Here is a 9,316-nt window from a genome sequence, read left to right on the forward strand (position 1 = left end):
GATGGCTAAGAAACAGCTTTAAACATGTTCAACATCCTTAGTAATTAGGGAAATGCAAATTAAAACCACCTTAAGATTTCATCTTACCCCAGTCAGACTGGCTAAGATCAACAGAACAAATGAAACCAAATGCTAGCAAGGATGTGAAACAAGGGGAACACTTATTCATTGCTGGTGGGATTGCAAACTTATGCAACCCCAAGAAAGCAGTTTTTGAGTCATATTTGCAGTGTTGTTTGTCCATGGCTGTCCTGTGGGGTGTGCTGTCCATCTGTCGGCTTCAGCAGCCCATGCCAGGCATCCATGAGCATCTTTATTGCGCTTTATGTTCAGTCAGCCACTGGATTGTGCATCTCTGTTCAGAAGCATCAGGGCACTGCTCACACGTCCTGGGCCTTTCTCATAGCTGCTATTACAGGTAAGTGGTGCTTGGCTTGCTGTAGAATATCTTTACTTTCACCAGGAGACAGGTTACTGAAATAGTATTGTAGCACCATTTGCATAAATACTTTGGGAGACAGTGTCAAGGCCACCCTGATGTAGTTCTTCAGAAATGCTGAACTGGTGGAAGACCCATTTGGGCATCTTCTTGGCAGTGGAGTAGCTCCACAGCAGATACAGCTGAGCAACCTGCTTATGTGTGACCCATTCATGTCCCTTGCAATCTGCATGAAGTATCTGGACAACAGCACTTTATGTTCAGTCATTTTCCTTGGAGCCCAAGGCAGGCTCTTCATAGGGCAGCTGTTCGGCTTGATGGTTTAAGTTGCGCTCCAATGACATCTGCCATCCTGAGGGCAGAGCAGTTGAGGAAGTTATCATGACACCACTTTTCCTCGTGGTGCTCCGTGCCACAGTTCAGAGCTCCGTCTTGTTGGGGCTTGTAAATGTTGATGAGGGTAAAGTGATCACCTTGAGTGTAAAAATGTCTTCCAACAAGTCATGGCAGTCTCCTCATGAGGCAGTCCCACGATGCACATGTAAAAAGCAACTGGAGCTGTTACCATGGCAGCGATGGTAAGCATTTCGTCTATACACTCAAACTCACGGGATGCTAGGATAGACTTGGAGAGCTGTGGATCCAGAGGAAACTCAGACATGATCCCAACTCTGAGAGGTTCCCGTCATTGTCTAGTGCTACCAGGTAGTCCAGGTCCTCCAAGGCCTGCATCAGACTTTCTGGTGCTGGCCTGTTCGTGAAGGTGCAGTGGCCTAAGCCCTCTTTACGAAGCACACGATGCTGGTCAGGTTGGCTTCCTGGATTTCTGCAGGTTTCGTTGACCTCATGTCTTTGGAGGCAAGTTCTTCAGTGTATAGACAGAAAAGTTTTCCTGAGAAAGAGGGCCTGAGGCACTCCTTGCAAATCTCAACTTGGCTTTGGATGATGGGCTGCAGGATGAGGGAATTGGCTCTGATCCGGGGGTTGTACACCTGTCTCCTTTCCACACCAACATCAATAACAAATCTGACTGTGTGGCTCCAGATCAGAGACTCCCCAGAGCCAGTGGTCAGCACCACTCTTCTCTGATACACTTGACATCTTTTCTCTGTTTTATCAACTGGACTGAACAGGGAACATTTCTCTTTGGGATACAAAGGAACAACCCCCTGTTCCCCAGAACTGGGTTTAAGGTAGAGCCTTTTTGAGAGACAATTTCATAGGTTTTTTTCAATAACTTGCTCACAGGTCAGAAAGGCTATGATGTCACCATTCTTACCAGAGCAGTGGATTTCAAGGTTAAGGCATAAAATAGACTCAGAAGAATCCTCATGAGTCCCGGTGAGGTACATGACCTCCATGGGATCCTTATTCTTCACTTCTATGAGAAACATGTTTCCATAGTAAGAACAGAGCTGGCTGAGGCGGAGAGGCAAGGAGTTAATTATGAGCTTCAGTTTCAGTCTTTCCAGTAGCACATCTTTAAGAAGTCCCAGCAGCACATCGGTGGCAACACTTCTTCGTGAATGTCACCTAAGATGATGACCCCATAGCTACTGAAAAAAGGAGTGGACATCATTTCTTCTTGCAACATCTCATCAGAACAGTATCTCAGAATGGTATCACTGGTGCAGCAGTTTTCAAAAGGTATCACATAGCCACCTTCATGACCAATGTTAACATTCATCTCCTCCATCACCTGCAGGGCCAGGTGGATTGAGTCTGCTTGTGGCCCTGTGAGCATATCACACACCCATGCTAGTAGTGGATGGAAAGGCAATATTCAGTGCACCACTGAGGAACCTGAGAGCTCTTGCCACACTTGGCATCTCCTGACATGACCACGATTTGATTTTGCAGCAGATTCTCTGTAAAGGAGTATTTCTCTTTCCATATTGGAAATTCTTCTCTTTCTTTGAAGTTTATAAGAATGTGAAGAATAGGGCAAGCCATCAAAACAGCTCAGTTCCAGATCTTCACAGGCCAGAACTCCTTTCTCATCCCCATCACTGTAATCCAGAGATTCAGGAAAATAGTCCTTTTCTGGGGAGGTTGGATGCTCCAGTTCCTCTTCATCCATTTCTTCCATGCAGCAGGGAGCCTAGGCAGCTGACATCCCAGTCAGGTTTCCCATCAGCAGTCTGGTGCACATGGGCTGTGAAGGAGACTCACACACTGAGCCTGGCTCCCAGATGCAATCCTGGGTTTCAGCAAGCTGACTCCTCAGACCTGTGTCCCATGTTGTTGGGACATGACTTTCAATAAACCAGAGTTCTGCAGCCATGGGGACCAGCCACTCAGGCAGTCCCTGCACCCAGCAGAGCTCAGGCAGGTCCCCCTGTATCTCAGGGACTCGAGGCCTTCCACAGGAGATATCTTCACAACTTAGAGAATGTCAAACTGACTGGGATCATAAGAAAACCAGAAATCATAGATGTTCCAACAAATGGACCAAAAACTGAGAGCCAAGTGTTAGTGTGTGTGATGAGAGTCCTTCTGGAATTCCCTAAGATACAAACATAAACCTCAAGAATTTTAATTTTAATCTGAATTTTAATAAAATATTCAGAAAATAAAATGGGCTAGAGAGATGGCTCAGTATCAAAGAGTGCTTGCTGCTCTTATAGAGGACTGAGTTAAGTTTCCAGAACCCATGTGTGGTGACTCTAAACTGCCAGAAACTCCAGCTCTATGGGATTTACCACCCTCATGCAAACTCCACATATCTACACAGACACACACACACACACACAAACAAACATATACACAAACAAATATAACAAGTATTTTTTATTTTTTTTTAGAAAAAGGTAGGTTGCTCGTTTCAGGGAATTTCCATTATGGAAAAGATCCAACAAACATAAATGACAAGAGCTGCTCACATGGCCTAAATGATTTCTAGAAACATTACCACAAATTTTTGTTATACCTTGGGATGTTTATAAATGTAACCAAACTCATGGAAATACAAAAAGCATCATCCTTTCTGGAGCACTGTGGAGAATGAGTCCAATGAGCTCCCTACAGACACTACTTCACACAGGTTGTCACTTGTTAAATAGGGAACTGAGCCCATCCCATTTGATTATACCCAAACAGAGCATTAGATTCCTGGAAGCAGTTGATTCCAGGACAAGGTTGCTGAAGTAGCAGATGTGATCCACCTGTCTTCACTCCCGTGCACAAGGAATAGAAATACGAACCACCATGCCCACATTCGGCATGGGTTCTGGGAATGCGCTAAAGTTGTCATGCCTCCAAGTGAGCATTTCACTCAGTTATTGTCTCAGACCTATTTTTACATTCTTTGAGAGCCCGCCATGATGTCTCCCCTGCTGACTGCACCAATTTACATTCTCACCAGCAGAGCATAAAAGTTCCCTTCTCACATACGTGTCAGCATTTGATGTTTGGTTTTCACAATAGCTATTATTACTACAATGAGATAGAATCTCAATGCACTTTTAATTTGCAGTTTTCTGATGGCTATCTATGCTGGACATTGTTTCAAATGTTTATTGGCCATCTGTACCATGCTTTTGACAATTATTCATTTCTAGGTGTTATTCATTTGGGTTTTTTTTTCAGGTATTGAGTGTTCTGAGTTCTTTCTTGTAGATATTGATGTTTATACAGATGCATAGCTGGCTATGAATATTATTCAGAAGAAAACCTCAAGTCAATTTTTTTCATTTCCTGTACAAAAGCTTTCAATTTCATAAAATCTCATTTCTCAACCTTTAGCATATGTCATTTACATTTGATATTTCTTTGTGTCTTGTGTTGACCACCTATTAGCAAGAATGTGGTACTAAACTCACCATTGTTATTATACTGCAGTCAATTTATGTCTCTTTATCCTTTAGTGTACAGGAAATTGGGGGTGCTGATGGTTGATACACGTGTAGAATTCTGTCATCTGTAGAGACTGTTTCCTTAATATGAACATATTATCTTCATTTCTTCTGATGAATTCAGATTGAAGTCTATTTTATTAGACATCCTGTATCCACACCTGCTTGCTTTCTAATACTAAGAGCTCAGCATACCATTTAAGTCCTTTCACTTTAAACATGATTCTTTAGCCAGGTTGGTGTGTTTTTTAAGCAAAACAAGGTACATATATTTTGACTGGAAAATTGAAAGCATCATGATATGGAGTTAATATTAAAACATGTAGATGAACTCTTGACATTTCTTTCTTACTATTTGATTATGTCTTAACATTCATTTACTTCTTTGCCTGGCAAGTGTGGCTTACTTAGCTTTCCTGTGTCCTCATGGATGTATTTATTCATCTTTCTTTTCAATGTGTAGAACTCCTTGAGGTATGTTGTGTGGTCCTGGATTAGTGGCCATGGAAGGTGGTTGTTCTCCTTTAGTCCTGAAGGATAGAATTACTGGATAGAGTTATCTGGCTGATTTCAGAACTTGAAATAAATTGCTCCTTACCCTTCTGGCGATTATACTGTGTGTTGCAAAATCTGCTCTTATTCTGATAGGTTTCTCATCATAAGTAAGTTGGCGCTTCTTTCTCTTTTCAACATTCATTGTTTGGTAAAATTAGTTTTTAACCATAAAAGGAATTGGGGAGGTAATTTTAGGTTCCTATCTATTTGTCATTCATAATGCCACTTGATCTTGATGGGAGCAAAAAAGTTGGCAAGGACATTAAGGAAGAAAACCATGCATATCATGAAAACTACTCAACAAGCTCTGGGTCTTGGGGCCTGGAGAGATGGATCAGCAATTAAGAGCATTGGTTGGTCTTGCAGAGGACCCAAGCTCATTTCCCACGACCCACATGGTGGCTCACAACCATCTATACCTCCAGTTCCAAAGGATCTATTGCCTTCTTTTGACCTCCCCTGGCAATATACACATAGGTCCATGAATATGCAGCAATGCTGTCCATACATGTAAAATGAAAAATAAAGTAAAATAAAATTAAAAAATGATATGAGGCTGAGGGTGATGGCACGAGTGTTGAATGCCAATGCTTGGGGGGCAGAGGCAGGAGGATCTCGATGAGACTGAGGCCATCCTGGTCTTCATAGTGCGTTCCAATTCAGGTGGGCCTATAGGGAGACTGTCTCAAAAAAAATTGAAAAAAGGGATCTGGGTCTAATTTTTTTTCTTCCCTATATTTTAGTATAGCATTACATTTTATATATATCTTGGAGTGTTGCACATAAAGTTAAAGTAATCTAGGACACTGTATGACTCAAATAAAGAAAGGCATCAAATGAGAAATGCAGACATTTATAATTTTCCATGTATTTAAATTTAGTGTTTTGTGTGCACATACCAAGGTCCACTTGTGGAGGTCCAAGGAGAACTTATAGAAGTCGATGCTCTTTCACCACGTGGATTCTGGAGATGCAGCTCAAGTTGTCTAGGTTGGATTCAAAGGTATCCATTAGTTGAGTCATCTTAATATTCTAAGTCAGGTATTTGAAACATTTAACCTTCACATTCTTTAACAATATTCAGTAAATGTTACCCCATGTCCACCACTATTTGTACTCCACAGATGATTTCACTTCAGATTCCCCTGGAACTGGACTTAAGGATGGTTTGTAGCTGCCCTGTGGGTGTTGGGAGTTGAACCCAGATCTTCTGCAAGAGCAGTCAGTGCTCTTAATCACTGAGCCGTCTCTCCAGCCCAACATTATCTTTTTATTTGTAGTGAATTCAGCTTGCTCTAAAAGTCCTAATCTGTTCCCTACACTTCAAGTAAGGTCTCTTGCCTTTAGCACTTGGGCGAGTTTGATGACTCTATCATCAGTGCTACTGCACTTGCAGTCAGAACTTTTTGTGAAATTTTGATAAAGAATCAAACAGATGATGAGTGTAATTTTATAGTAGTTTATGATATAGTTGAAGATGAATGTCACTCATTTTCTTTGTAGTCCATGTGGATGTATTCTTAGAAGTTAGAACACGTGTGGGGAGAAGTACAAATTTAAGAGTTTAGCTCCTGAAGTTTGACATTCCTGGAAGTAGTTAGAAACACCTGACAGAGGCCATTACATCCAATCCAAAACGTGAAACATTTTCTGTAAATTGTACTAAGAACACATCACTAAGTCAGGAATGCTTATTTCTGTAGAGACATAGAATTTTGACCCAGATCATTTTCCAAAAAATAGAGCACTTCATCAAGGTTTGTTGCAATGTGCTCTTAATTTAATCTTTAAATTTTTTTATTTTATGTGTATCAGTGTTTTCCTGCATGTATGTAAATGTACCATATGTGTGCCATGTCTACAGAGGCCAGGAGAGGGCATCAACAACCCTGTACTGGAGTTAAGGACATTTTTAAGTCACCAGTGGGTTCTGAGAAGTGGCTAGCATCCTCTGCAAGACCAGGATTACTCTTAACTTCTTAGCCATTTTGTCAGCCCCTGTACTCTTAATGCAAATTTATTTTATATGGTTGAACATCTTTCTCCATGGGTATATGTGCCCCATGTGACGGCCTGGTGCCAGCAAGCCTAAAGACACCATTAGAGCCCTTGGGAATGGTGTTACAGGAGGTTGTGAGCAGTCATTTAGGTGTGGGGAACTGAAACTGGGTTCTCTGGAAGAGCAGTAAATGCTCTGAACTGCTGAATCATCTCTCCAATGCCCTTGTGGAATCTACATTACATTGTGAATCTAGCTCTCAGGCTGTCTTGCCCAGTCTCTCCAGTGAGCTGATTTTACATCTATATGCAGCCTCAGGCCTCTCTAAAGCAGAATCTTTTACCAGAGGCTGCAGAGAGGGGTAGGACACAGAGCCAAGAATGTCCTCTACCCCCTCACAGGACACCCATCCCTATTCCCGGTCTGGGTCAATGACAAAGCTGCACATCTGGCTGGGCCTCTGCCTGAAGTCTAAAGCAAAGGATATTATTAAAGTCACAGGTTAAGGATCCCTCACTCCACAGCTCCTCATTTAGAAGCCTTCAGTGGCATTCAGTATAAACACATCCCAAGAATGCTTTAAAACAGAGGGAGGCTTTTTATTAAACGACTTAATTGAGGGCCACTTCTCCCAGTGGAAAGCTTTTAAACCCAGGAATAAAGGGGGCCTGGCGGGTGTTTCCCAGACACTTGTTTTGAAAACCTGCCATGCTGTCACAGGGAAACGAAGCACAACAGGGGGAGGGGACCCCTGTGTGTGTTCCTGCAGCTAGCTCTGCAGCAGAAATAAAGCACCCAAGGAAACCTGTTCCCCAGCAGCACCAAGAGCCTGGCAGGAGAGTTTCATCCCAGTGTAGGAGGGTCACTGGAAGCACTGGCTGGAAAAAGTGGAAAAATTAAGGACTGACTCCCTGAAGGATAAAAATAGATGATGAAAAATGGGCATTTCAACAATATTTAAATATTTTATGTGTATCAGTGTTTTCCTGCATGTATGTAAATGTACCATATGTGTGCCATGTCTACAGAGGCCAGGAGAGGGCATCAACAACCCTGTACAGGAGTTAAGGACATTTTTAAGTCACCAGTGGGTTCTGAGAAGTGGCTAGCATCCTCTGCAAGACCAGGATTACTCTTAACTTCTTAGCCATTTTGTCAGCCCCTGTACTCTTAATGCAAATTTATTTTATATGGTTGAACATCTTTCTCCATGGGTATATGTGCCCCATGTGAGGGCCTGGTGCCAGGAAGCCTAAAGACACCATTAGAGCCCTTGGGAATGGTGTTACAGCAGGTTGTGAGCAGTCATTTAGGTGTGGGGAACTGAAACTGGGTTCTCTGGAAGAGCAGTAAATGCTCTGAACTGCTGAATCATCTCTCCAATGCCCTTGTGGAATCTACATTACATTGTGAATCATACTGTGCTGAAAGGCTGGCTTTGGAAGTGGGGATTCTCTCCACCTTCCAGAATTTCAGACCATGCAAATTAGCCTCACAAAGCCCTCTAAGGTCCACTGTTTGAGGATGCCCCACATCTCAAATCTATGACAAGAAGGGATGAAAACAACCCAAGACTTGAAACATTGTGTTCCTGAAAATAGCAAGAATGCAAACCATATCCAACAGAATTTACTATTATTGCTATAGTCCATGACAGAAAAGGGCATGAAGTGGGAAAGAGAAGCAGGATGTGTAGCCATGGGAAGCTCATGCATGGAGAGAAAGCTCATTAAGGCTTCTGACGTGATGATGCTTCCTTTCTGCTGTAATTTGTTCTTTCCCTTGGAAGCCTCACATGAGGGGAAATGCTCCTCTGCCCAGGACTCTTCATCGGGAATGCCTGAAGACTTGCCTCACTGAGGCTACCCCAGTAGATTTCTGATGGAATTTGGACCACCCATTTTGATAATGCTATCCATGCATCTATCTACATACCTACTGATAAAATACCTACCTATTGATTTCTGACATTGATTCTTTTACTTTGGTTTGTGATATAGATAACAAACACACATTCAAAATTAAAAGTATATCTGTCATAGATAATTTTTTGGACTACACAGAACACTTCATAAAGACAAAAACATTCAAGCCAGCTGTGGTGGCACATGACTTTATTCCTTGCACTTGGGAGGCAGAGGCAGGTGGATCTCTGATTTCAAAGCCAGCCTGGACTATATAGTGAATTCCAGGTCAGCCATGGCTACAGGGAGACCTGTCTCAAAAAGATCTAAGGAAAAAAAAGAAAACAAAGTTCAACAAATATCTCAAATATTAATAGTAGTTATAAATCATGATAATTTTAAGACTTCAATACGTATACTTCTAAAAACACACATATGATGATTGAGGAATATCAAATCGTCACTTTGGCCAGGTGTGGTGGCACAAGCCTTTAATCTCAGCACTTGGGAGGCAGAGGCAAGCAGATCTCTGTGAGTTCAAGGCCAGCCTGGTCTACATAGTGAG

At 42.2% G+C, this 9,316-nt stretch overlaps 1 pseudogene; it reads right to left on the bottom strand.

Moving 5' to 3' along the window:
- Positions 1-313: 313 nt before the first annotated feature.
- Positions 314-2,519, bottom strand: LOC103734769 (annotated as a pseudogene).
- Positions 2,520-9,316: the final 6,797 nt, after the last annotated feature.

Source organism: Nannospalax galili, unplaced genomic scaffold, assembly GCF_000622305.1.
Source record: "Nannospalax galili isolate Female #2095 unplaced genomic scaffold, S.galili_v1.0 scaffold1597, whole genome shotgun sequence".
NCBI classification, from domain to species: domain Eukaryota; kingdom Metazoa; phylum Chordata; class Mammalia; order Rodentia; family Spalacidae; genus Nannospalax; species Nannospalax galili.